This window comes from Scyliorhinus torazame, chromosome 14 (assembly GCF_047496885.1).
Source record: "Scyliorhinus torazame isolate Kashiwa2021f chromosome 14, sScyTor2.1, whole genome shotgun sequence".
Lineage (NCBI taxonomy): Eukaryota > Metazoa > Chordata > Chondrichthyes > Carcharhiniformes > Scyliorhinidae > Scyliorhinus > Scyliorhinus torazame.
The window spans coordinates 4,577,042-4,604,408 of NC_092720.1; the positions used below are offsets into that span (position 1 = coordinate 4,577,042).

General features: G+C 51.0%; 1 long non-coding RNA gene across 1 annotated transcript; it reads left to right on the forward strand.

Annotated features, from left to right (window-relative positions):
* Positions 1-5,730: 5,730 nt before the first annotated feature.
* On the forward strand, positions 5,731-27,237 carry LOC140389237 (uncharacterized). The gene is made up of 4 exons (XR_011934311.1): positions 5,731-6,046; positions 7,402-7,557; positions 22,846-22,950; positions 26,952-27,237. It is a non-coding gene; the product is annotated as an uncharacterized lncRNA (long non-coding RNA).
* The last annotated feature ends 130 nt before the right edge of the window (positions 27,238-27,367 follow it).

Below are 27,367 nucleotides of genomic sequence, written 5' to 3' on the forward strand. Positions count from 1 at the left end.
TGGGGGGGGGGGGGTGAACAGCCAGCTGTCGTGGTGCACATAGGCACCAACGATATAGGTAAAAAACGGGACAAGGTCCTACAAGCTGAATTTAGGGAGTTAGGAGTTAAACTAAAAAGTCGGACCTCAAAGGTAGTAATCTCAGGATTGCTACCAGTGCCACGAGCTAGTCAGAGTAGGAATGTCAGGATAGATAGGATGAATGCGTGGCTCGAGAGATGGTGCAAGAGGGAAGGATTCAAATTCCTGGGACATTGGAACTGGTTCTGGGGGAGGTGGGACAGTACAAACCGGACGGTCTGCATCTGGGCAGGACTGGAACTGATGTCCTGGGGGGGGGGGGGGGGGGGGTGTTTGCTAGAGCTGTTGGGGAGAGTTTAAACTAATGTGGCAGGGGGATGGGAACCGATGCAGGAAGTTGGAAGGTAGTAAAACAGGGACAGAAACAAGAGGCAGTAAGGGGGAAAGTGTAAGGCAGAGAAGCCATAGTCAAAAATCAAAAAGGGCGACAGTACAAGGTACAGTGACTGAGGGGAGCTCAGTGAATAGGCCCAGTAAACTAAAAGGAATAAAACGGGAAGTGAAAGCATTAATGGTAAGCGTCGCGGCAGGTTGTTACATGAAGATGTGGGTTCGATGACAAGGAAAATTAGGAGAAAGGTTAAGAGGAAATATAACTTAGGAGAGGTTACTGATCGAGGTGTTAAGATTCAGAACAGAGGTAAAAAAAGCCAACATAAGTGTACTTTACCTGAATGCTCATAGTATTCGAAATAAGGTAAATTAGTTGATGGCGCAAATCATCGTGAATGACTATGATTTAGTGGCCATTACTGAAACATGGTTAAAGGATGGTCACAACTGGGAGTTAAATATCCGAGGGTATCAAACTATTTGAAAGGACAGAGTGGATGGTAAGGGAGGTGGTGTAGCTCTGTTAATTAAGGATGACATCCGGGCAATAGTAAGGAATGACATCGGTGCTATGGAGGATAAGGTTGAATCAATTTGGGTGGAAATCAGGAATAGTAAGGCAAAAAAGTCACTGATAGGAGTAGTCTATAGGCCACCAAATAGTAACAATATGGTGGGGCAGGCAATAAACAAAGAAATAACTGATGCATGTAGAAATGGTACAGCAGTTATCATAGGGGATTTTAATCTATATGTTGATTGGTTTAACCAGGTCGGTCAAGGCAGCCTTGAGGAGGAGTTTATAGAATGTATCCGCGATAGTTTCCGAGAACAGTATGTATTGGAACCTACGAGGGAACAAGCGGTCCTAGATCTGGTCCTTTGTAATGAGGCAGGATTGATTCAGGATCTCATAGTTAGGGGTCCTCTCGGAAGGAGCGATCACAATATGGTGGAATTTAAAATGGAGGGTAATGAGAAGGTAAAATCAAGCACTAGTGTTTTGTGCTTAAGCAAAGGACATTACAATGGGATGCGAGAAGAACTAGCTAAGGTAGACTGGGAGCAAAGATTTTATGGTGAAACAGTTGAGGACCAGTGGAGAACCTTCCAAGTGATTTTTCACAGTGCTCAGCTGAGGTTTATTCCAACAAAAAGGAAGGACGGTAATAAGACGGAAAATCGACCGTGGATATCTAAGGAAATAAGGCAGAGTATCAAATTGAAGGAAAAAACATACAAAGTAGCAAAGATCAGTGGGAGACTAGAGGACTGGGAAATCTTTAGGGGGCAACAGAAAGCTACTATAAAAGCTATAAAGAAGAGTAAGATAGATTATGAGAGTAAACTTGCTCAGAATATAAAAACAGATAGTAAAAGTTTCTACAAATATATAAAACAAAAAAGAGTGGCTCAGGTAAATATTGGTCCTTTAGAGGATGAGAAGGGAGATATAATAATGGGAGATGAGGAAATGGCTGAGGAACTGAACAGGTTTTTTGGGTCGACCTTCACAGTGGAAGACACAAATAACATGCCAGTGACTGAGAGAAATGAGGCTATGACAGGTGAGGACCTTGAGAGGATTGTTATCACCAAGGAGGTAGTGATGGGCAAGCTAATGGGGCTAAAGGTAGACACGTCTCCTGGACCTAATGGAATGCATCCCAGAGTGCTAAAAGAGATGGCTAGGGAAATTGCAAATGCACTAGTGATAATTTACCAAAACTCACTAGACTCTGGGGTGGTCCCGGCGGATTGGAAATTAGCAAACGTGACACCACTGTCTAAAAAAGGAGGGAGGCAGAAAGCGGGTAATTATAGGCCAGTGAGCTTAACTTCGGTAGTAGGAAAGATGCTGGAATCTATCATCAAGGAAGAAATAGCGCGGCATCTGGATGGAAATTGTCCCATTGGGCAGACGCAGCATGGGTTCATAAAGGGCAGGTCGTGCCTAACTAATTTAGTGGAATTTTTTGAGGACATTAACAGTGCGGTAGATAACGGGGAGCCAATGGATGTGGTATATACTTTTCTCTGGTTGGCAATCAGTAGCTAGTGGTGTCCCTCAGGGATCAGTGTTGGGCCCACAACTGTTCACAATTTACATAGATGATTTGGAGTTGGGGACCAAGGGCAATGTGTCCAAATTTGCAGACGACACTGAGATAAATGGTAAAGCAAAAAGTGCAGAGGATACTGGAAGTCTGCAGAGGGATTTGGATAGGCTAAGTGAATGGGCTAGGGTCTGGCAGATGGAATACAATGTTGACAAATGTGAGGTTATCCATTTTGGTAGGAATAACAGCAAAAGGGCTTATTATTTAAATGATAAAATATTAAAACATGCTGCTGTGCAGAGAGAGCTGGGTGTGCTCGTGCATGAGTCACAAAAAGTTGGTTTACAGGTGCAACAGGTGATTAAGAAGGCAAATGGAATTTTGTCCTTCATTGCTAGAGGGATGGAGTTTAAGACTAGGGAGGTTATGCTGCAATTGTATAAGGTGTTGGTGAGGCCACACCTGGAGTATTGTGTTCAGTTTTGGTCTCCTTACTTGAGAAAGGACGTACTGGCACTGGAGGGTGTGCAGAGGAGATTCACGAGGTTAATCCCAGAGCTGAAGGGGTTGGATTACGAGGAGAGGTTGAGTAGACTGGGACTGTACTTGTTGGAATTTAGAAGGATGAGGGGGGATCTTACAGAAACATATAAGATTATGAAGGGAATAGATAGGATAGATGCGGGCAGGTTGTTTCCACTGGCGGGTGAAAGCAGAACTAGGGGGCATAGCCTCAAAATAAGGGGAAGTAGATTTAGGACTGAATTTAGGAGGAACGTCTTCACCCAAAAGGTTGTGAATCTATGGAATTCCTTGCCCAGTGAAGCAGTAGAGGCTCCTTCATTAAATGTTTTTAAGATAAAGATAGATAGTTTTTTGAAGAATAAAGGGATTAAGGGTTATGGTATTCGGGCCGGAAAGTGGAGCTGAGTCCACAAAAGATCAGCCATGATCTAATTGAATGGTGGAGCAGGCTCGAGGGGCCAGATGGCCTACTCCTGCTCCTAGTTCTTATGTTCTTATGTTCTTATTACAACTCTTGAGGTCCTGTCTTTTAACTTCCTGCCTAGCTCCCTGAACTCCTGCTGCAGGACCTCATGCCCCTTCCTGCCTATGACATTAGTACCAATATGTACCACGAACTCTGCCTGTTTGCCCTCCCCCTTCAGGATGCCCACTACCCGTTCTCAGACATCCTGGACCCTGGCACCAGGGAGGCAACATACCATTCTGGAGTCTCTTTCATGTCCACAGAAGCACCTATCTGTGCCCTGACTATAGAGTCCCCTATTACTATTGCTCTTCTGCGCTTTGACCCTCCCTGCTGAACATCAGAGCCAGCCATGGTGCCACTGCTCTGGCTGCTACTGTTTTCCCCTGATCGGCTATTCCCCCCGACACTATCCAAAGGGGTATACCTGTTCGAGAGGGGAACAACCACACGGGATTCCTGCGCTGATTGCCTTCCCCTTCTGGTGGTCACCCATTTCTCTGCCTGCACCTTGGGTGTGACCGCATTTACATAATTGCTATCTATGACGCTTTCCGCCACCTGCATGCTCCTAAGTGCATCCAATTGCTGCTCCAACCGAACCATGCGGTCTGTGAGGAGCTCCAGTTGGGTGCACTTTCTGCAGATGAAGACATCCGGGACACTGGCAGCCTCCCGGACCTGCCACATCTCACAGTCAGAGCACTGCACCCCTCGAACTGACATTGCGTCAACTAATTAGTAAATTAAATTTTTAATTTTTTTTTTAAAAGTTACTGTTAACTATATGTTTCTAGCACTAGATTTCTACTATAAATGTAAAAGCTAAATACAGTGCTCTCCGATCTCTGGCTTAGATACCCCTCTAAATTATGATCAAGTAATTAATTAATTATGTTTAATTAGTTTAACAATGTTTAATTTTTAAATTTAGTGCAGATTCCCTATCAGCCAATCAGGTCACAGCTTTCCTGTGACATGACTTTTCAGCCCCCCCCCCCCTCCCCCCCAGTCGGATCACTCGGAGTAGCAGAATATCTATCACTTACCTGTTCCCAAGCTGCTCCCCGGCTCTCTCTCTCTCGCTCCCGAAAATGAAGGCCTCTGGAACCTGGGGGTAAGATTTTATATCAGCTACCTTCCCAGGGTGCTCCCTGGTTTTCTCACTGCTTCCCGGAATGCACTCTGGATCTCTCCCTGCTGATTACCAGTTACAAAGCCAAACGAAGGAAACAGAACAAAAAGGGAAACCGCACCACCTCCCACTCCGTGCCGAATTACCACACTGCCCAAATTACCACGTTCCAATTCCCACTCTGGCTGTGTCTCACTCACTCAGCCTGTGTCTCCTTCACCTGCGCAAAGTTTACTGAGTGCGCTTTCTGTCTGTCTTTTATACAGAACCTAGATAAACATGAGTGACACTATTTAAGCTTCAAACAGAAGAATACAATGTACACCCTTGTGCCACTAAACAGGGTCCTCGGCACCGTGAGGCAGCAGTGCTAACCACTGCGCCACTGAGCCGTCCCAGGTGATATCTCTGCCCAACTCTCTGGGGAGTATTGGATTCCCAATCCAATACTCCTTGCTGAACACTATGAGGGCTTTACATCGTTATAAAGATTCCTTTTAGAGGAGGTGGACATCGCTGGGTAGGGCAGCATTTATTGCCCATTCCTAGTTACCCCTTGGAAGCTGGTAGTGAATTGCCTTCTTGAACCGCTGGAGCCCCTGAGGTGTGGGTACTGGGACTGACACAGCAGATCAGCCTCTATGTTAATTGGCTGTGATAATGCTGACCTATCGTGATGCATTGCATCCAGTCTAGCAGCAAATCCCCGGTTGTCGTGGCCCAGGTTCCTGCGCCCACCATCTGCTCATTAGCTCTTCACATGCCCGATGCAGGGAGGGTGGCTTTGCTGGCAGCTCCAAGGAGGGCCTCATTGACAGACAGGCTAACAGCATGTTGTACATATCTGCCTAACAAGCAGCTATTTTCATTGCTTATAGCAATAAGTCCTATTAAACAACAGCTGTTCCAGGACCTGACGTCCCTCCTGGAGAAGATTGAGGGCGATTGTTAATATTGCAGCACCTCCCAGGGCTAGAAACCCATGGCAACCAGAGACTGTTGTAGTCACACACCACCGGCTGGCGCACTCTGACATTCTCGGATCTGTTTCGCAATTTTCTTGCAAACTGCTGAGCGAATTAATGGGTTTTAAGCCGATCTTGGTTTTGGGTGTGAAAGGGTCAAATTCAATCTGTGGAGTTACACCCATCAAGTGGCTCGAATTCTTCCAAAGGTTTGCCCTTCTCAATGTTGAGATTTTTTGGTAAACATTGTGCACCTGTCCCAGATCTGGCTGGATAAAGTTGCAGCAAAGCTCCCATTTGGAAAATGTGCCTCTGCCCAACTCATTTGTTGTGTGGTTCAGCTGTTAAACCAAACAGCTGCAGGAAATGAGGGGGTGAGTACAGTGTGTGAACAGGAGGGGGCAGTGCCGCCACCGATTCAACTCAGACCAGACAGAATATCTGCCAAACCCCAGCAGCTCGGGGTCACATCGCTCTCAAGGTAAGAACAGTAAACAGGTGAAGATGGCAAGAAATAAAGAACACAGCAGAGTGGACATACAAACATTCGAACGAGGAGCAGCAAGCCATTCGGCCCCTCGAGCCTGCACTGCCATTTAATAAGATCGTGACTGATCTGATCGTAACATCAAATCTGCACCTTGTCCAACCCCGATCAATTTTCAGGCCCCCATTGCTTATCAGGAATCGATCTACCTCAACCTTAACAATATTCAAAGTTTCAGGAGAGAGTTCCAATGACTCAGGAACTCCTCATTTCTGTCTGGGCAACACTGCTGCTTCACAGCGCCAGGGACCCAGGTTCGATTCCGGGCTCGGGTCACTGCCTGTGCGGAGTCTGCACGTTCTCCCCGTGTCTGCGTGGGTTTCCTCCGGGCGCTCCGGATTCCTCCCACAAGTCCAGAAAGACGTGCTGTTGGGTGAATTGGACATTCTGAATTCTCCCTCAGTGTACTGGAGTGCTGGAGTGTGGCGACTAGGGGATTTTCACAGTAACTTCATTGCAGTGCTAATTATTATTATTAAACAGTGACCCTTCGTTCCAGATTCTCCCGCAGGGGAACCATCCTCTCCACATCCACCCTGTCAACACCCCTCAGCATCTGAGAAGACCTCCACATGACACTGTACCCACCAACCTCCATTTCAATCCCAAGCGAAGCTGCAAGAACAACCCACCCCTCTCCACTGTTTCCCCCTCACCCCACCAGCTGTATTTCACCCCAGCAACCCAGTGAGCACCGTATCTCAATCACTGCTGCACCTCCCCAGGCCACGTCACACTGTACCACACAGGATTTTACCCCAACACTGCATCTCACGCCAACCGCTCCCCACCCCACCCCCAACCTCCCCTGTAACACCGTATGACAGTTGTGGGCACAACCTATCTCAGGGAAGTCTGTGTGTGAGGGGAATCTGTGTGCGTGTATGTGGGTGCGAACGTGTGTTTGTGTGCTTGTGTGTGTGTGTGCTCACTATAGGAAGGTGAAACTGTGCTATGTGTATATGTGGGTTTGTGTGCACACGTGTGTGCATTTACACCTGTGAGTATGTGTGCACATTGTGTGTGTGAACACGTGTGTTGTGCTTGCACACGAGTGTGTGTGAGGCTGTGTGCACATGTATATGCGCATGTGTGTGTGTATGTGTGTGTGTGCACGCATGTCAAGGGCCAGGAAGTGAAATCATGCTCCCTGGTTCCTATTCCTCTCGTCACCCCTTTAGCCCTCCCCGTCACATTCTTAGGGTGGCCAGAATTAGGAACCACAGTCGCAGTGGGGTTAAACTGTTTTATACAGGTTTATCTAATCATCTTGGCTTTTGTACTCACAGAATCACAGAATCACAGAATACTACAGCGCAGAAAAGGCCCTTCGGCCCATCGAGTCTGCACCGCCGCATGGAAGGCCCTGACCTGCCCACCTAATCCCATTGGCCAGCACCAGGCCAATTGTCTTGAATGTTACAACTTGCCAAATACTCATCCAGGTATTTTTTAAAGGATGTGAGGCAGCTCGCCTCTACTACCTTCCCAGGCCGTGCGTTCCAGACCCGCCTCTACTACCTTCCCAGGCCGTGCGTTCCAGACCCCCCTCTACTACCTTCCCAGGCCGTGCGTTCCAGACCCGCCTCTACTACCTTCCCAGGCCGTGCATTCCAGACCCGCCTCTACTACCTTCCCAGGCCGTGCGTTCCAGACCCTCACCACCCTCTGGGGAAAAATGTTTTCCCTTAATCCACCGAAAACTCCCTCCCCTCACTTTGAACTTGTGTCCCCCTCGTAACTGACCCTCCAACTAAGGGGAGCAGCGGCTCCCTCTCCACCCTGTCCATGCCCCTCAGAATCTTGTCCACCTCGATCAGGTCGCCCCTCAGTCTTCTCTGCTCCAGAGAAAACAACCCCAGCCTATCCACCCTCTCTTCATCACTGAAATGTTCCATCCCAGGCAACATCCTGGTTAATCTCCTCTGCACCCCCTCCAATGCAATCACATCCTTCCTATAATGTGGCGACCAGAATTGCACACAGTGCTCCAGCTGTGACCTCACCAAAGTTCGATACAGCTCCAACCTGGCCTCCCTGCTTTTGTAATCTACGCCTCGATTGATAAAGGCGAGTGACCCCTATGGCTTTTCACCTCCCTATTAACCTGCCCTTCTGCCTTCAGAGCTCTCTGGACAAACACACCGAGGTTCTTTTGTTCCTCAGAACTTCCCAGTATCAGGCCGTTCATTGAATACTTCCTTGTTAAATTACTCCTTCCAAAGTGTATCACCTCACACTTTTCAGGGTTAAATTCTATCTGCCACTTACCTGCCCTTTTGACCATCCCGTCTGTATCTTCCTGTAACCTAAGACTCTCAACCTCACTGTTACCCACCCGGCCAATCTTTGTGTCATCGCAAACTTACTGATCCTACCCCCACATAGTCATCTTAGTCATTTATATAAATGACAAACAATAGGGGACCCGGCATAGACCCCTGTGGTGCCCCACTGGTCACTGGCTTCCAGTCACTAACGCAGCCGTCTGTCATCACCCTCTGTATCCTGCAGCTAAACCAATTATGAATCCATCTTCTCAAATCATCCTGTATGCCATCTGCATTTGCCTTCTTAATAAGTCTCCCACGTGGGAACTTGTCAAAGGCTTTGCTGAAATCCATGTAAACTACATCAACTGCACTACCCTCACCTACACACCTGGTCACATGCTCAAAAAATGCAATCACCTTTATGAGGCACGACCTCCCTCTGACGAAGCCATGCTGACTCTCCCTGATCCAACCTCGCCTCACCAAGTGGAAATTGATTCTCTCCTTCAGAATCTTCCCCAGTACTTTCCCCATCACTGACGTGAGACTCACTGGTCTGTAGTCCCCTGGATTGTCTTTACAACCTTTCTTAAAAACTGGGACCATATTGGATTGGATTTGTTTACTGGCACGTGTACCGAAGTACAGTAAAAAGTACAGTTCAGACAGATCATTCTGTACATGAAAAGAAAATACATCGAGCAAATATCAATACACAGTTAAACACACAGGCATTGGGTGAAGCTTACAGAGTGTAGTACTGCTCAGTGGAGAAGATGTGTGAAGAGATAGCGGGATTCTCCGACCCCCGCCGGGTCGCAGAATCGCTGGGGGGCGGCGTAAATCCCGCCCCCGCCGCCCGCCTCGGAGAATGGCAGGGGCGGGCGCGACACAATAGACTCCGGGGCTACCCATATTCTCCCGGCCGGATGGGCCGAAGTAAATCAAAACGCCTTTTTAACGGCGTCAACCAGTGCTGGTGGTTGACGCCATCCAGCGTGGAGGTGGGTCACGGCCTGGGGGGTGGCCGCAGGAGAGGTGATGGCGTGGCCGCAGTGTGTGGTGAGGGGGAGAGGTGTGTGTGGGTGTGGGTGCGGCGGGGGGGGGAGGGGGTTGGGGTGGGGTGGGCTTCGGGGGAGTGCCGGGAAATGCGGTGTGAGTGCCGGGGACGGGGGAGTGAGTGCCGGGGGGGTGGGGGGGGGTGAGTGCCGGGGAGGGGGGGCCTGTGCCGGGGACGGGGGGGACGGGGGGAGTGCCGGGGGGGGGGTGAGTTCCGGGGGGTGGGGGGGGGTGAGTGCCGGGGGGGGGGGGAGTAAGTGCTGGGGGGGGGGGGGTGAGTGCCGGGGACAGGGACGAGGGGGGGGAGCCAGGGAAGGGGGGGTGAGTGCCGGGGACGGGGGGGGTGAGTGCCGGGGACGGGGAGGGGGGGTGAGTGCCGGGGGGGGGGGGTGAGTGCCGGGGACGGGGGGAGTGCTGGGGGGGGGGTGAGTTCCGGGGGGTAGGGGTGTGAGTGCCGGGGACGGGGACGGGGGGGGAGTAAGTGCAGGGTGGGGGGGGTGAGTGCCGGGGACGGGGGGGTGAGTGCCGGGGACGGGGGGTGGTGAGTGCCGGGGATGGGGGGGTGGGGTGAGTGCCGGGGAGAGGGGGGGGTGAGTGCCGAGGACGGGGGGTGAGTGCTGGGGACGGGAGCTCAGGGGGACAGGGGACGGGGGGGGGGGGTGAGTGCTGGGGAGAGGGGGGGGTGAGTGCGGGGTGGGGAGGTTGAGTGCCGAGGACGGGGGGGTGAGTACCGGGGACGGGGGGTGAGTGCCGGGGTCAGGGGGGGTGGGGGGATGCCGGGGAAGGGATGCAAGGTCAAAGGGGTTTGTCAGCCTGGCCAGGTGCCATCTGCCAACAGTCGATGGCACTTTGGGGTGGCGGTTCATCTCCGCCCATCCACTCTGTGTCACTGTCCTGTATTTCAGTTTCCTGGGTTGTGGTCTCCTGGGTAGGGGTGTCCTGGGTAGGGGTGTCCTGCGCAGTGGTTTCGTGGCTCGGCTGCGACGGGGGCCTGTGGCTGACCCCCTCATCGCTGGGTGGCACACGCCTGCGTCGCCGCACCCGCACGAGACGGGGGCGTCGTCTCCCTATTGCTCCGGGTCCCTCCATCTCCTGTGGTCGCCCTGGGGCATCCTGCGGGCGGTCTGCATCTGCGGGGATGGGTGCCTGGGCGTTTGCTCCTGCGATACACAATGAAGCATGCATGGTTAGACACGCAGGCAGTGATCAGGTGGTATGGGGGAGGGGGGATATGGGGGAGGGGGGATATGGGGGATAGGGGGAGGGAGGATATGGGGGAGGGGGGATATGGGGGAGGGGGTATATGGGGGAGGGGGGATATGGGGGAGGGGGATATGGGGAGGGGATATGGGGGAGGGGGGATATGGGGGAGGGGGGATATGGGGGATATGGGGGAGGGTGGATATGGGGAGGGAGGATATGGGGGAGGGGGGATATGGGGGAGGGGGTATATGGGGGAGGGGGGATATGGGGGAGGGGGAAATGGGGAGGGGGATATGGGGGAGGGGCGATATGGGGGAGGGGGGATATGGGGGAGGGGGGATATGGGGAGGGGGGATATGGGGAGGGGGTATATGGGGAGGGGGGATATGGGGGAGGGGGATATGGGGAGGGGGATATGGGGGAGGGGGATATGGGGGAGGGGGGATATGGGGGAGGGGGGATATGGGGGAGGGGGGATATGGGGGAGGGGATATGGGGAGGGGGATATGGGGGAGGGGATATGGGGGAGGGGGGATATGGGGAGGGAGGATATGGGGGAGGGGGATATGAGGGATATGGGGGAGGGGGGATATGGGGGAGGGGGGATATGGGGGAGGGGGGATATGAGGGATATGGGGGAGGGGGCATATGGGACCGGGCTGTCGGTGGCTCACTTGCTGGTGGGCCCCCGATCTCTGCATCGGCAACCTCCCGGTCCTCAGGTCCGCCAGCCAGTTCCAGGGCCCATTCCTCATGTTCGGTCAGTGGCCTCTCATCAGTGGGGCCTCCTCCAGTCCTCACATGCTCCCTATTGTTGTGTGCGCGCTTCTCCTGTGGGGGGTGGGTGGGTGGGTGCCAGGGGTAAAGGGCAACAGTGTTAGACAGGTATATGAATGCACGCCATTGGTTGCGCGTATAGTGCAGAGGTGCGCAGCACATTAGGGTTAGGGTTGGTTTCACCTGGGGGTGTGCCGCACATCGGGCAGGGAGGGGGTGGGTGCTCACCCTGGCATCCCTGACGATGTCGTTCACCTTCCGTGGTGTCAGAGCCACAGCGCTGACGGCCTCTGCCACCTCCCTCCACAGTCACCGGCTGAGGCGTGGGGCGACCCTGCGGCCGTGCCCGGGGTACAGGGCCTCCCTCCTCTCCTCCACACTGTCCATGAGCGCCTCGATGTCGCGGTCCTGGAACCTCGGGGCTGCGCGGCGGGCGGCCATCTTGTCGGGTCTTCCGGGGTGGGGGGGGCGCGTCTTTTGAGCCATCACGCGGTGCGGCGTCATCACCGTCCACGTTGGGTGACGCCATCGTGAATGGCGTCACGCCGCTGCTAGCCCATTCGGGGCCGGAGAATTTGCGTTGTTTGAGGGGGCCCGACGCCGGAGTGATCCGCGCCGTTTTGGCGCCGGCTCCCGGACATCGTGCCAGTTTTCGGAAAATCCCACCCCAGATCAGTCCATAAGAGGGTCGTTTAGGAGTCTGGTAACAGCGGGGAAGAAGCTGTTTTTAAGTCTGTTCTCAGACTTTTGTATCTCCTGCCTGAAGGAAGAGGTTGGAAGAGTGAATAACTCGGGTGGAAAGGTCTTTGATTATGCTGCCCGCTTTCCCCAGGCAGCGGGAGGCATAGACTTGTCAATGGATTGGAGGTGGGTTCACGTGATGGACTTGCTGTAGTTTCTTCTGGCAGGGGCTGTTTAGCACAGGGCTAAATCGCTGGCTTTGAAAGCAGACCAAGGCAAGCCAGCAGCACGGTTCAATTCCTGTAACAGCCTCCCCGAACAGGTGCCGGAATGTGGCAACTAGGGGCTTTTCACAGTAACTTCATTGAAGCCTACTTGTGACAATAAGCGATTTTCATTTCAGTTGCCATACCAGGCTGTGATGCAGCCCGATAGGATGCTTTCTATGGTGCATCTGTAAAAGTTGGTAAGAGTCAGTGTGGACGTGCCAGATTTCCTGAGGAAGTATAGGCGCTGTTGTGTTTTCTTGGTCGTAGCGTCAACGTGGGTGGACCAGGACAGATTTTTGGAGATGTGCACCCCTAGGAATTTGAAACTGCTAACCATCTCCACCTCGGCCCGTTGATGCTGACAGGAGTGTGTACAGTACTTTGCTTCCTGAACTCAATGACCAGCTCTTATTTTTGCTGGCATTGAGGGATAGATAGTTGTCGCTGCACGACTCGACTAGGTTCTGTATCTCCCTCCTGTAGTCTGATTCATCATTGTTTGAGATCCGACCCACTATGGTCGTGTCATCAGCAAACTTGTAGATGGAGTTGGAACCAAATTTTGCCACGCAGTTGTGTGTGTACAGGGAGTAGAGTAGGGGGCTAAGTAGGGGCCTTGCGGGGCCCCGGTGTTGAGGACTATTGTGGAGGAGGTGTTGTTGTTCATTCTTACTGATTGTGGTCTGTGGGTCAGGAAGTCAAGAACCAGTTGCAGAGGGAGGAGCCAAGTCCTAGGTTTTGGAGCTTTGACATGAGTTTGGCTGGGATTATGGTGTTGAAGGCGGAGCTGTAGTCAACAAATAGGAGTCTGATGCAGGAGTCTTTGTTGCTGAGATACTCCAGGGATGAGTGTAGGGCCAGGGAAATGGCGTCTGCTGTGGACCGGTTGCGGCGGTATGCGAATTGCAGTGGAACGCGGCATTCCGAGAGTATGGAGTTGATGTACCTCATGACCAACCTCTCAATTAGCTGTTCTCCAGTCCTCTGGCACCTGCCCCGTGGCCAGAGAGAAATTAAACATTTTGGTCAGAGTCCCAGCAATCTCCTCCCTCACCTCCCACAGCATCCTGGGAGACAATTCATCTGGACCTGGAGGTTTGTCCACTTTTAAGCCCTCCAATACTTCCAATACCTTGTCCCTCCCCGTGACAGTTTGCCTCACAATCTCCGGTTTCCTCCGGGAGCTCCGGTTTCCTCCCACAAGTCCCGAAAGACGTGATGTTAGGTGAATTGGACATTCTGAATTCTCCCTCAGTGTACCTGAACAGGCGCCGGAATGTGGTGACTAGGGGCTTTTCACAGTAACTTCATTGCAGTGTTAATGTAAACCTACTTGTGACAATAGAGATCATTATTATTATCATCTCTTTCCCCGAGTTCCATATCTACCTCCTCATTCAGGAGGTGAAGACGGATGAGAAATATTCACTCAACACCCTACCAATGTCCTCTGGCTCCACCCACAGATTTCCCCCTTGGTGCCGAATGGGCCCTACTCTTTCCTGGTTGTCCTCTTCCCATTGATACACTTATAGAATATCTTGGGATTTTCCCTACTTTTACCAGCCAGAGATTTGTCATATCCCCTCTTTGCACCCTAATTGATTTCTTAAGCTCCATCCTGCACTTTCTGTACTCCACTAATGCCTCTGCTCCCCTTATACTTAGAATATTCATTCCCCAGAATTCGATCCAGCACTGCACCACTGCACCCTCCACAGATGGAGCTAAAAAGTTCTCTTGAATACATTTGAAGAACTCCACTCCAGCTGAGCCCTTAATACGATGGCTGTCCTAATTAACTTTGGGAAAGTTGAAATCACCTAATATAATTACCCTCTTATTATTTTTAGCCCCTCCATAAATTGCGCACATATTTGCTCCTTAATTTCCCACTGACTATCTGGGGTATATAATAAACACCGAGCAATGTGACTGTCCCTTGTTTATTCCTAAGCTCTATCCACAAAGCTTCATTTGATGTCCCGCCCCCAAGATGTTATCTCTCCTTACTACAGTAAATGCCTCCTTAACGAACAATACAATGTCTCCTCCTCTTCTACCCCCTCCTCTGTCTTGCCTGAAGATTCTTTATCCCGGAATGTTGAGCTGCCAATCCTGCCCTCACTCAACCATGTCTCTGTGATAGCTATCATATCATAATTACATGTATCAATCAACGCCCTTAACTCATCCGTTTTACCTTGAATACTCCTGGCATTAAAGTAGAGGCCATCCAGCCTTGGATTGCATTGGATTTGTTTATTGTCACATGTATTGAGGTACAGTGAATAGTACTTTTCTGTGTGCAGCTCAAACAGATCATTTAGTACAAGAAAAGAAAAGAAAATACGTAATAGGGCAACACAAGGTACACAGAGCAAATATCTAGACACCGGCATCGGGTGAAGCATACAGGAGTGTAGTGTGAGGCACGATCAATTTGACTGGAGACGAAGTTTAATTCAAACTGAGGCTTTATTAGTATCAGATGTGTGGCCTCCCACAGCAGCTGGCGAAATGGCTGCGAGCTGGAGGCCACGCATATTTATAACCCGCCTCCTGGGCGGAGCTAGCATGCAGGGGCCACAGGTGAACCTGTAGTGCAGGTTCTACCATACAACCTCTAACCTCTAAGCTTTTGACAAGGTGCCACACAAAAGGTTGCTGCATAAACTAAAGATGCATGGCATTGAAGGTAAAGTGGTAGCATGGGTAGAGGATTGGTTAACTAACAGAAAGCAGAGAGTGGGGATAAATGGGTGTTTCTCTGGTTGGCAACCTGTAACTAGTGGGGTCCCTCAAGGATCAGTGTTGGGCCCGCAGTTGTTCACAATTTACATAGATGATTTGGAGTTGGGGACCAAGTGCAATGTGTCAAGTTTGCAGACGACACTAAGATGAGTGGGAAAGCAAAAAGTGCAGAGGATACCGGAAGTCTGCAGAAGGATTTGGATAGGTTAGGTGAATGGGCTAGGGTCTGGCAGATGGAATTCAATGTTGCCAAGTGTGAGGCTATCCATTTTAGGAGGAATAACAGCAGAATGGATTATTATTTAAACAGTAGGCTGTTAAAACATGCTGCTGTGCAGAGGGACCTGGGTGTGCTGGTGCATGAGTCGCAAAAAGTTGGTGTGCAGGTGCAACAGGTGATTAAGAAGGCTAATCGAGTTTTGTCTTTCATTGCTAGAGGGATGGAGTTCAAGACTAGTGAGGTTATTCTGCAATTGTATAGGGTGTTGGTGAGGCCGCATCTGGAGTATTGTGTTCAGTTTTGGTCTCCTTACCTGAGAAAGGACATATTGGCACTGGAGGGAGTACAGAGGAGATTCACTAGGTTGATCCCAGAATTGAGGGGATTAGATTATGACGAGAGGTTGAGTAGACTGGGACTGTACTCATTGGAGTTTAGAAGGATGCGGGGGGATCTTATTGAAACATATAAAATTATGAAGGGGATAGATAGGATAGATGCGGGGAGGTTGTTTCCACTGGTGGGTGAAAGCAGAACTAGGGGACATAGCCTCAAAATAAGGGGAAGTAGATTTAGGACCGAGTTTAGGAGGAACTTCTTCACCCAAAGGGTTGTGAATCTCTGGAATTCCTTGCCCAGTGAAGCAGTTGAGGCTCCTTCTTTAAACGTTTTTAAGAAAAAGATAGAATAAAGGGATTCGGGGATATGGTGTATGGGCTGGAGAGTGGAGCTGAGTCCACAAATATCAGCCATGATCTCATTAAATGGCGGAGCAGGCTCGAGGGGCCAGATGGCCGACTCCTGTTCCTAATTCTTATGTTCTTATACCAGAACACAGTGGTTTACCACATTCACCCCCTGTTAAAATTGAGTCTGGCGGGGATGGTGGATAACTATATACAATTCGCAATCTTTAATATTTACAGAGCAGTAAAAAAAAATGTCTCTGGTCATCCGGCGGGCCGGTCAGAGGTTCAGCCGGTCCGGCGCCTTGATCGTCCTTTGAGATTGGCGAAGTGGAGCCGGCGATGTTGGTGCTGTCGTGGTCGAAGATGACTCCGGGAGCGTGCCGAAATCCTCTTCATCAACGGGGGTGGGCAGGGGGAGGACGGACGGTCCTAAGGGGGGTGATGGGGGCGGCAGGGGAGGGGAGGGTGGCGCCGGGGGGGCGGGGGTGGTGTGGGGGTGGAACCTGCTGGTGCCAGGTCCCTGAGGGAGACGGTATCCTGGCGGCTATCGGGGAACGCCACGTAGGCGTACTGTGGGTTTGCGTGGAGCAGGTGCACCCTTTCCACCAACGTATCCGCCTTCTGGAGCCGCACATGTTTACGGAGAAGCACGGTTCCCGGAGCTGTGAGCCAAGTTGGGAGTGATACCCCGGATGTGGATTTCCTGGGGAACGCAAAAAGACGTTCATGTGGTGTATTGTTAGTGGCAGTGCAGAGTGATGAGCGAATGGAAAGTAGTGCATCAGGGAGGAAACCGGGAGTATTCATCGATCACACTGAGGAAATATGTGTGTCGATCGGAGGAGGGGAGGGGGCCTTTGAAATCCACGCTGAGGCGTTCAAAGGGCCGGGAGGCTTTCACCAGGTGCGCGCGGTCCGGCCGGTAGAAGTGCGGTTTGCACTCCCCACAGACCTGGCAGTCCCTGGTGATTGTCCTTACTTCCTCGACGGAGTAAGGCAAATTTCGTGCCTGAATGAAATGGTACAACCGAGTAACACCTGGGTGACAAAGGCTGTCGTGCAGGGTCCGGAGTCGGTCTACCTGTGCGCTGGCACATGTACCTCGGGATAGGGCGTCTGGGGACTCGTTGAGTTTGCCAGGGCGATACTTAATCTCGTAATTATAGGTGGAGAGCTCGATTCTCCACCGCAAGATTTTGTCATTTTTGATCTTGCCCCGCTGCGTGTTGTTGAACATGAAGGCTACCGACCGTTGGTCAGTGAGGAGAGTGAATCTCCTGACAGCCAGGTAATGCCTCCAATGTCGCACAGTCTCAACGATAGCCTGGGCCTCCTTTTTGACGGATGAGTGCCGAATTTCAGAGGCATGAAGGGTGCAGGAAAAGAATGCCACGGGTCTGCCTGCCTGATTGAGGGTGGCGGCTAGGGCGACGTCTGATGCGTCGATTTCTACTTGGAAAGGAAGTGTTTCATCTACAGCGTGCATTCCAGCTTTGGCAATATCAGCTCTGATCCGGGCGAAAGCCTGTTGGGCCTCGGCCGTCAGGGGGAAATGAGTGGACTGTATGAGTGGGCGGGCCTTGTCCGCATAGTTTGGGACCCACTGCACGTAATATGAGAAGAACCCCAGGCAGCGTTTGAGGGCCTTGGGGCAGTGGGGGAGGGGAAGCTCCATGAGGGGGTGCATGCGGTTGGGATCGGGCCCCAGAACTCCATTCTGGACCACGTAGCCGAGGATGGCTAAGCGGTTTGTGCGGAACACACACTTCTCCTTGTTATACGTGAGATTGAGGAGAGTGGCGGTGCGGAGAAATTTAGCGAGGTTGGCGTCGTGGTCCTGCTGATCATGGCCGCAGATGGTCACATTGTCTAGGTACTGAAACGTGGCCCGCAAGCCGTACCGGTCGACCATTCGGTCCATCTCCCTTTGGAAGACCGAAACCCCATTGGTGACGCCGAAGGGGACCCTAAGGAAGTGATACAGCCGGCCGTCTGCCTCGAAGGCGGCGTATGGCCGGTCCGATTTACTGATGGGGAGCTGGTGGTAAGCGGATTTCAGGTCCACCGTTGAGAAGACCTGGTACTGTGCAATCTGGTTAACCATATCAGATATGCATGGGAGGGGGTATGCGTCGAGCTGCGTGTATCTGTTGATGGTCTGGCTGTAGTCCACGATCATTCGGCTTTTCTCCCCAGACTTAACCAATAGCACTTGAGCTCTCCAGGGGCTGTTGCTGGCCTCGATGACGCCCTCCCGAAGCAACCGCTGGATCTCGGACCTGATGAAGGCCTTATCCTGGGTGCTGTACCGTCTGCTCCTGGTGGCGATGGGTTTGCAATCTGGAGTAAGATTGGCAAAGAGGGAAGAAGGATCGACCTTTAGGGTCGCGAGGCCGCACACAGTGAGGGGAGGTAAGTGTCCGCCGAATTTAAGGGTCAGGCTCTGGAGGTTGCACTGGAAGTCCAGGCCGAGGATAAGTGCAGTGCAGAGGTTAGGGAGGACGTAGAGGCGAAAGCCGTGGAACTCTATGCCTTGGACTGTGAGCATGACCATACAGTACCCCCGGATCGCTACGCGATGGGATCCGGAGGCCATGGAGATACTTTGATTGGTAGGGTGTACCTTAAGGGGCAGGAGGTCACATGGCCGTTGACTTTCACGCTGGTGGATGCGTTGGTCAGGTCGATTGCCATGGAGGCGAGCCGTGGTTGATCGGCGGGTCGTGAGGCGGCCGTTGAGTTGAGTTCTTGGAACGCCATTGGTATCCATGTGCTGCGGGGTGGACAAGATGGCGGCGCCCGGAGATCCTGGGGATTACAAAATGGAACGCACGCTGTGGGGGTGGAGCAAGATGGCGGCGCCCATGAAACGCACGTGTTGTGCGGGGGAGAAGATGGCGGCGCCCATTGGTCGCACATGGCCTGGGGAGGAGAGGAGGATGGCGACGCTCATTGTCCATGACCGGGCAGGGTGGGGGCGACCGCGGCCGCTGAGCGGGCCTGGCACACTGCAGCGAAGTGGCCCTTCTTCCCGCAGACCTTACAAAGGACAGCACGGGCCGGGCAGCGTTGGCGGGTATGTTTTTGCTGGCCGCAAAAATAGCATCGGGCCCCCCCCCCGGAGATCACTGGCTGGCACGTAGGGCAGGCGTATTGGGTGGGTAGCGTCCCCGCTGGGGCGGCTGCATGTGGGGCCCATGAAGCGTAGGAGGAGTGGGCTGCGCGGTTGGGGGCGTAGGACTGGACATTGCGCAGGGCGACCGTCATGGAAAGCGCGAGTGTTTTAGTCTCTGCGAGGTCGCGCGTGGCGAGCTGCTGCCTGATAACATCAGACCCAGTCCCAGTTACAAAAGTGTCCCGCATAAGGAGATCTGAGTGCTCCTTAGCTGTAACGTCCTGGCAGTCACAGTCCCGAACTAGTGGGATCAGGGCCCTCCAGAAGTCCTCGATTGACTCACCAGGTAGTTGAGTACACGTTGCGAGCGCGTGTCTGGCGAAGAGCGTGTTCGTCTTCTGTTCATAATTTTCTTTGAGTCGAGTCATGGCATCAGCGTAACTGGGCGCATCCTGGATCAGCGGGAAGACTTTGGAGCTGAGTCTGGAGGGCAATATTTGAATCTTCTGAGCCTCTGGAACAGGGGTCGGCGCCGCGTTGATATACGCTCCAAAACAAGCTAGCCAGTGCTGGAAGTCCTTTCTGGCGTCGCTTGCGTGTGGATCCAGCTGCAGGCGATCTGGTTTAATCCGGAGGTCCATCTTCTGAATCAGATACCAATAAATTGAGGCACGATCAATTTGACTGGAGGCAAAGTTGAATCCAAACTGAGGCTTTATTAGTATCAGATGTGTGGCCTCCTACAGCAGCTGGCAAAATGGCTGCGAGCTAGAGGCCACGCATATTTATAACCCGCCTCCTGGGCGGAGCTAGCATGCAGGGGCCCAGGTGAACCTGTAGTGCAGGTTCTACCGAACAACCTCTAATATCAGAACACAGTGGTTTACCACATCGTGTTAATCAGTTCAGTCCATAAGAGGGTCGTTTAGGAGTCTGGTAACAGTCGGGAAGAAGCTGTTTTTGAGTCTGTTGGTGTGTGTTCTCAGACTTCTGTATCTCCTGCCCGATGGAAGAAGTTGGAAGAGTGAGTAAGGCGGGTGGGAGGGGTCTTCTCTGTGATCTGGGTGGGGTGGGAATCGAGGTCGCGGCCGCACTTCCGGTTTGGGCCCCATCAGCTTCCAGGTCAGGTCGGGTCATCAGAGGTGCAGCCGGGCCGGGTCGAGTCGGGTCAAAAGGTCTCCTCCACGGGCCTTGGACGATCTTCAAACCTGCAAGGGAAGATGAACGAGAAAGGTTAGCGATAGTGTTAGTGTTAGGATTAAATTTTAAGAGATTAGAGCAGTTATAGGGGCAGCACGGTAGCATTGTGGATAGCACAATTGCTTCACAGCTCCAGGGTCCCAGGTTCGATTCCAGCTTGGGTCACTGTCTGTGCGGAGTCTGCACATCCTCCCCGTGTGTGCGTGGGTTTCCTCCGGGTGCTCCGGTTTCCTCCCACAGTCCAAGGATGTGCAGGTTAAGTGGATTGGCCGTGATAAATTGCCCTTCGTGTCCAAAATTGCCCTTAGTGTTGGGTGGGGTTGCTGGGTTGTGGGGATAGGGTGGGGGTGTTGACCTTGGGTGGGGTGCTCTTTCCAAGAGCCGGTGCAGTCTCGATGGGCCAAATGGCCTCCTTCTGTACTGTAAATTCTATGATTCTATGATAGGAGATGTAAAAAGAGGATCTGTTTGAGAGATCTCGGAGAGGGTCACCACGCTCCGGCGCCACCTTAAATACTAAGATCTTACTCCCTTGAAACGTACTAGTGCTGTATCCCCTCTGACCTGATTGCTTTTCTATGTTATACTGTGTCCCTATTCTGCTATCAGTCTGCTTCCCCCCCTCCTGCCAAACTAGTTGAAACTCTTCCCAACAACACTTGCAAACCTGCCAGCAAGGATGTAAGTCCCGCTCTTTAGATGTAGATCGTTCCGCTTGTACAGGTCCCACCTTCCCCCAAAGCCATCCCAATGGTCCAGAAACCTTCCCTCCTGAACCAACTCTGAATCCGCGGAACAATCTGTGCTATTCCTGTACTCACCCGCACACGGCACTGGGAGTAATCTGTGCTATTCCTGTACTCACCAGCACACGGCACTGGGAGTAATCTGTGCTATTCCTGTACTCACCAGCACACGGCACTGGGAGTAATCTGTGCTATTCCTGTACTCACCAGCACACGGCACTGGGAGTAATCTGTGCTATTCCTGTACTCACCAGCACACTGCACTGGGAGTAATCTGTGCTATTCCTGTACTCACCAGCACACGGCACTGGGAGTAATCTGTGCTATTCCTGTACTCACCAGCACACGGCACTGGGAGTAATCTGTGCTATTCCTGTACTCACCAGCACACGGCACTGGGAGTAATCTGTGCTATTCCTGTACTCACCAGCACACGGCACTGGGAGTAATCTGTGCTATTCCTGTACTCACCAGCACATGGCACTGGGAGTAATCTGTGCTATTCCTGTACTCACCAGCACATGGCACTGGGAGTAATCTGTGCTATTCCTGTACTCACCAGCACACGGCACTGGGAGTAATCTGTGCTATTCCTGTACTCACCAGCACACGGCACTGGGAGTAATCTGTGCTATTCCTGTACTCACCAGCACACGGCACTGGGAGTAATCTGTGCTATTCCTGTACTCACCAGCACACGGCACTGGGAGTAATCCAGACATTACAACCCGAGAGGTCCTGCTCTTTAGTCTACAGCCTAACTCCTTGAATTAGAATCATAGATGTTTACAACATGGAAACAGGCCCTTCGGCCCAGCTTGTCCATGCCGCCCAGTCTCTATCCCTAAGCTAATACCACTAGCCCGCATTTGGCCCAAATCCCTCTATACCCACCCTGCCTATGTAACTGTCTAACTGCTTTTTAAAGGAAAAAATTGTACCCGCCTCTGCCACTGCCTCTGGCAGCTCGTTTCAAATGCTCACCACCCTCTGTGTGAAGGAATCTCCCCCTCTGGCCTCTTTTGTATCTCTCCCCTCTCACCTTAAACCTATGCCCTCTAGTTCTAGACTTCTCTACCTCTGGGAAAATATGTTGACTATCTACCTTATCTATGCCCCTAATTATTTTCTAGACCTCTATAAGATCACCCCTAAGCCTCCCACGCTCCAGGGAAAAAAGTCCCAGCCTACCCAGCCTCTCATAACTCAGACCATCAAGTCCCGGTAGCATCCTCGTAAATCTCTTCTGCATTTTTTCTAGTTTAACAATAGCCTTCCTATAATAGGGTGACCAGAACTGAACACAGTATTCCATGTGTGGTCTTACCAATGTCTTGTACAACTTCAACAAGATATCCCAACTCCAGTATTCAATATTCTGACCAATGAAACCAAGCATGCAGAATGACTTCTTCACCACCCTGTCCACCTGCAACTCCACCTTCAAGGAGCTATGAACCTGTACCCCTAGATCTCTTTGTTCTGTAACTCTCTCCACCTCCCTACCATTAACTGAGTAGGTCCTGCCCTGATTTGATCTACCAAAACGCATCGCCTCACATTTATCCAAATTAAACTCCATCTGCCATTCATCGGCCCACTGGCCCAATTGGTCAAGATCCTGTTGCAATCTTATATAACCTTCTTCACTATCCACTATGCCACCAATCTTGATGTCATCTGCAAACTTACTAACCATGCCTCCTACAATCTCATCCAAATCATTTATATATATAACAAATAACAGTGGACTCAGCACCGATCCCCGAGGCACACCGATGGTCGAACCTGGGACTTCACGGTGGAAGACACCAGTGGGATGCCCGAGCTCCAGGAGAACCAGGGGGCAGAGGTGAGTGTAGTGACCATTACTGGAAGGTTCTGTGGAAACTGAAAGGTCTGAAGGTGGATAAATCACCTGGATCGGATGGACTACACCCCAAGGTCCTAAAAGAGATAGTTGAGGAAATTGTGGAGGCATTGGTGATGATCTTTCAGGGGTCACTGGAGGCAGGAAGGGTCCCAGAGGACTGGAAAGTGGTTAATGTAACACCCCTGTTTAAGGAGGGAGGGAGGCAGAAGGCGGGAAATTATAGACCGGTTAGCCTGACATTGTTCATTGGTAAGATTTTAGAGTCTGTTATTAAAAATGAGATCGCGGAGTACTTGGAAGTGCATGGTAAAATAGGACTGAGTTCATCAAAGGGAGGTCGTGTCTGACAAATCTGTTTGAGTTCTTTGAGGAGATAACAAGGAAGTTAGACAAAGGAGAACCAGTGGACCTCATTTATTTAGATTTCCAGAAGGCATAGGAGACTGTTAAATAAGTTAAAAGCCCATGGTGTTCAGGGTAAGATCCGGGCATGGATAGGGGCTGGTTTAGCACAGTGGGCTAAACAGCTGGCATGTAATGCAGAACGAGGTCAGCTTCGCGGGTTCAATTCCCATACCGGCCTCCCCGAACAGGCACCAGAATGTGGTGACTAGCGGCTTTTCACAGTAACTTCATTGAAGCCTACTTGTGACAATAAGCAATTATCTGGAAGAAGGTACTGAAGGCACTGTTGCTAAGATTGCAGATGATACAAAGATCTGTAGAGGGACAGGTCGTATTGAGGAAGCAAGGGGGCTGCAGGAGGACTTGGACAGGCTAGGAGAGTGGGCAAAGAAGTGGCAGATGGAATACAATGTGGAAAAGTGTGAGGTTATGCACTTTGGAAGGAGAAATTTAGGCAGAGACTATTTTCTAAATGGGGAAATGCTTCGGAAAGCAGAAGCACAAAGGGACTTGGGAGTCCTTGTTCACGATTCTCTTAAGGTTAATGTGCGGGTTCAGTCAGCAGTTAGGAAGGCAAATGCAATGTTAGAATTCATGTCAAGAGGGCTAGAATACAAGACCAGGGATGTACTTCTGAGGTTGTATAAGGTTCTGGTCAGACCCCCAGTCCCGTATCTAAGGAACGATGTGCTGGGCTTGGAAAGGGTCCAGAGGAGGTTCACAAGAATGATCCCTGGAATGAAGAGCTTGTCGTATGAGGAACTGTTGAGGACTCTGGGTCTGTACTCGATGGAGTTTAGAAGGATGCGAGGGGATCTTATTGAAACTTACAGGATACTGCGAGGCCTGGATAGAATGGACGTGGAGAGGATGTTTCCACTTGTAGGAAAACTAGAAGCAGAGGCCACAATCTCAGACTAAAGGGACGATCCTTTAGAACAGAGATGAGGAGGAATTTCTTCAGCCAGAGGCTGGTGAATCTGTGGAACTCTTTGCCGCAGAAGGCTGTGGAGGCCAAATCACTGAGTGTCTTTAAGACAGAGATAGATAGGTTCTTGATTAATAAGGGGATCAGGGGTTATGGGGAGAAGGCAGGAGAATGGGGATGAGAAAATATCAGCCATGATTGAATGGCGGAGCAGACTCGATGGGCCGAGTGGCCTAATTCTGCTCCGATGTCTTATGGTCTTATGGACCTTGGAGTGGTGAAGCAACAGTGCTAACCACTGTGCTACTGTGCCGCCCATTAAATTCCTGTGAACAGCTGCAGACAAACTCCGTGAGCCTGACATGATCGCTGAGGGGTTCCAGCCCCTCCCCTGTGGCAAGTGCCGGCAGGGATCGCATCACTTCCTCCTCCCTCGGGATGCTCGATGGTCCCAGGGCTACTCCATGGGATGGAGGCGAGGTCAGAGTGACCATCTCCCCCCCCACACCACCACCCCAAAGCAGTTATCTAGGTGAGGGGCGGGATACTCCCCCTGCGGGATGGTTCCATTTTGCCGTCAGCCCAGGGGTTTACTGACCGCGTGGGGCTGCCCCACAGGGGAAACCCCATTGACCAGCCGATGAAAGGGAGCATCCCGCCGGCACACTGAACCAGAAATCTGGCACGGCGAGACGGAGAAAACCGACCAAAGTCTTTTTCAAAGCCGTAAACATTCATGTGACCCTTTTGTTAGCTGTCCACCAAGTCAAGAGGTTTCCAATTCTTTAAAACTGCTTCATTACCTTTTCTTGTTCAATGTTATCTCTTCCAGGAGCAGCAGCATTCAACCTTTAAGGGGTCGTGCCTTTTCAAAATCACAAATTGTTCCAGAATTTGGCTGCCTGCACGGTAGCACAGTGGTTAGCACTGCTGCCTCACAGCTCCAGGGTCCCAGGTTCGATTCCAGCCTCGGACGACTGTCTGTGCGGAGTCTGCACGTCCTCCCCGTGTCTGCGTGGATTGCCTCCGGGTGCTCCGGTTTCCTCCCACAGTCCAAAGATGAGCAGGTTAGGTGGATTGACCATGCTAAATTGCCCTTAGTGTCCAAAGATTAGGTGGGGTTATGAGAATAGGTTGGGGGAATGGGCCTGGGTAGTGTGCTCTTTCAGAGGGTCTGTGCAGATCTGTTTGGCCAAATGGCCTCATTCTGCACTGTACCAATTCTGTGATTCATAGAATCATCGAATTTGCAGTGCAGAAGGAGGCCATTCAGCCCATTGAGTCTGCACCGGCCCTTACAAAGCACCCTACTGAAGCCCACGTATCTACCCTATCCCCGTAACCCAGTAACCCCCACTTAACATTTTTTTGATACTAAGAGCAATTTATCATGGCCAATCCACCTAACCTGCACGTCTTTGGACTGTGGGAGGAAACCGGAGCACCCGGAGGAAACACATGCAGACACGGGGAGGATGTGCAGACTCCACACAGACAGTGACCCAGCCGGGAATCGAACCTGGGATCCTGGAGCTGTGAAGCAACTGTGCTAACCACTCTGCTACCACGCTGCCCATTCACGACATTCTCTGAATGTTTTTAGTCCTTGAATAGAGAACAATAAAACGTTTGTGACATGTCAGGGTGAAATTTGTACTCTCTGCTTTGTTTAATAGTCTAGGTGTGAGCACCTACAGGCCGCACACAAACTCTTGCTGCATTAACCATTGCTGCTCTTAATATTAATGACCCCTAATGCACATGTATCAGTCAGTAACTCAATGCCAAAAATGGGAGTTATTTTACTAGGGCCATCCTGTGATTGGAGAATTGACTGGTGAATCTTGAAAAGTGGAAAAATATCATGAATGATTGAGCCTGGGGGTGAAATGGGGGTCTTCTGGAGTTTTCCCTATCGCTATTGAAAAAAATGGCACCTGTGGCAGCTCAACGTGAGAGTCAACGTGGAGCCAACGAGTACCCCCCCTTCCCCCCCCCATGGAAGTGAGCAACACAAACCCATCATGATACCTCACTCCCTCTGGCTCAGTGCAATGGCCTCATTTCCTTGAAAAAATAGCTGACTTTCGACTCTCCTTCAAAAAAGGAATTTTTTCTCTCAATCACTTGGAATTCTTAATTGGAACACGTTTGCTTTTGAAGCACATAAATTGGCTACGAGATCAAGAGAGTCCTGGGAGGCACAATGTTTTATTGCTTTTAGAACCATCTGCTTCATTTGCCCAAGGTAATGGCCGGTGATAATTCTGTTGCTCTCAATTTACTCTTTCATGTGATCAAATCCAAATTAATCATTTTAATTGCAGTAATCCTTTATTCTTTGCGTGTTTGCAAATAATTCGGATTCACAAAAAGGTTCATAATATGCTTCAAATAATTTCTGATATTTTGAATTAGTACTCAACAGGGAGCCAATTAATCACCATTCCGGTCCCATTCAGTAGCAGATGCAAGGAGTGGTGTGGTTATAACTGTTTCCCACATGTCCGGGCATGAATTTAATACTGTTACCTCCAGTCGATGCACCTTAGACTCATGGAATCAAATTGCTTCTGATATGTCGGGGAGAATTTCAAATTCAGGGAAATTGAGTTCACAACGAGCATCTCATCACTTGTGCCAACAGGGAAACTCCAAGCTAGCACCTAGACGGTGGAAGAAAATTAAGAAGCTTTCGGCAGATGCATCCAAGATGTTCAGGAGGAATAAAATATTTTGAGAATTGCTGAAGAAAGAGACATGCTGTTGAAGCGTTTCATGTTGCACTCATCAGGACAGATGTTATAATACCAAATTTGAAATGGAACAACAATTTATATTGCATGAGAAAAGAAGTCTGATTGGTTGGTGCCAGAATGTGGTGACTAGGGGCTTTCACAGTAACTTTATTGCAGTGTTAATGTCAGCCTACTTGTGACAAAAAGATTATTAGAAATAAAGTCAGTTCTGATTGGTTGAAACATTGTCATGGGGAATGCATCAGAGAGCTATTCTCTCCTGCTTGTGTTTTTCATAAAAGTTCAATGTCTGGACATTTTTCTT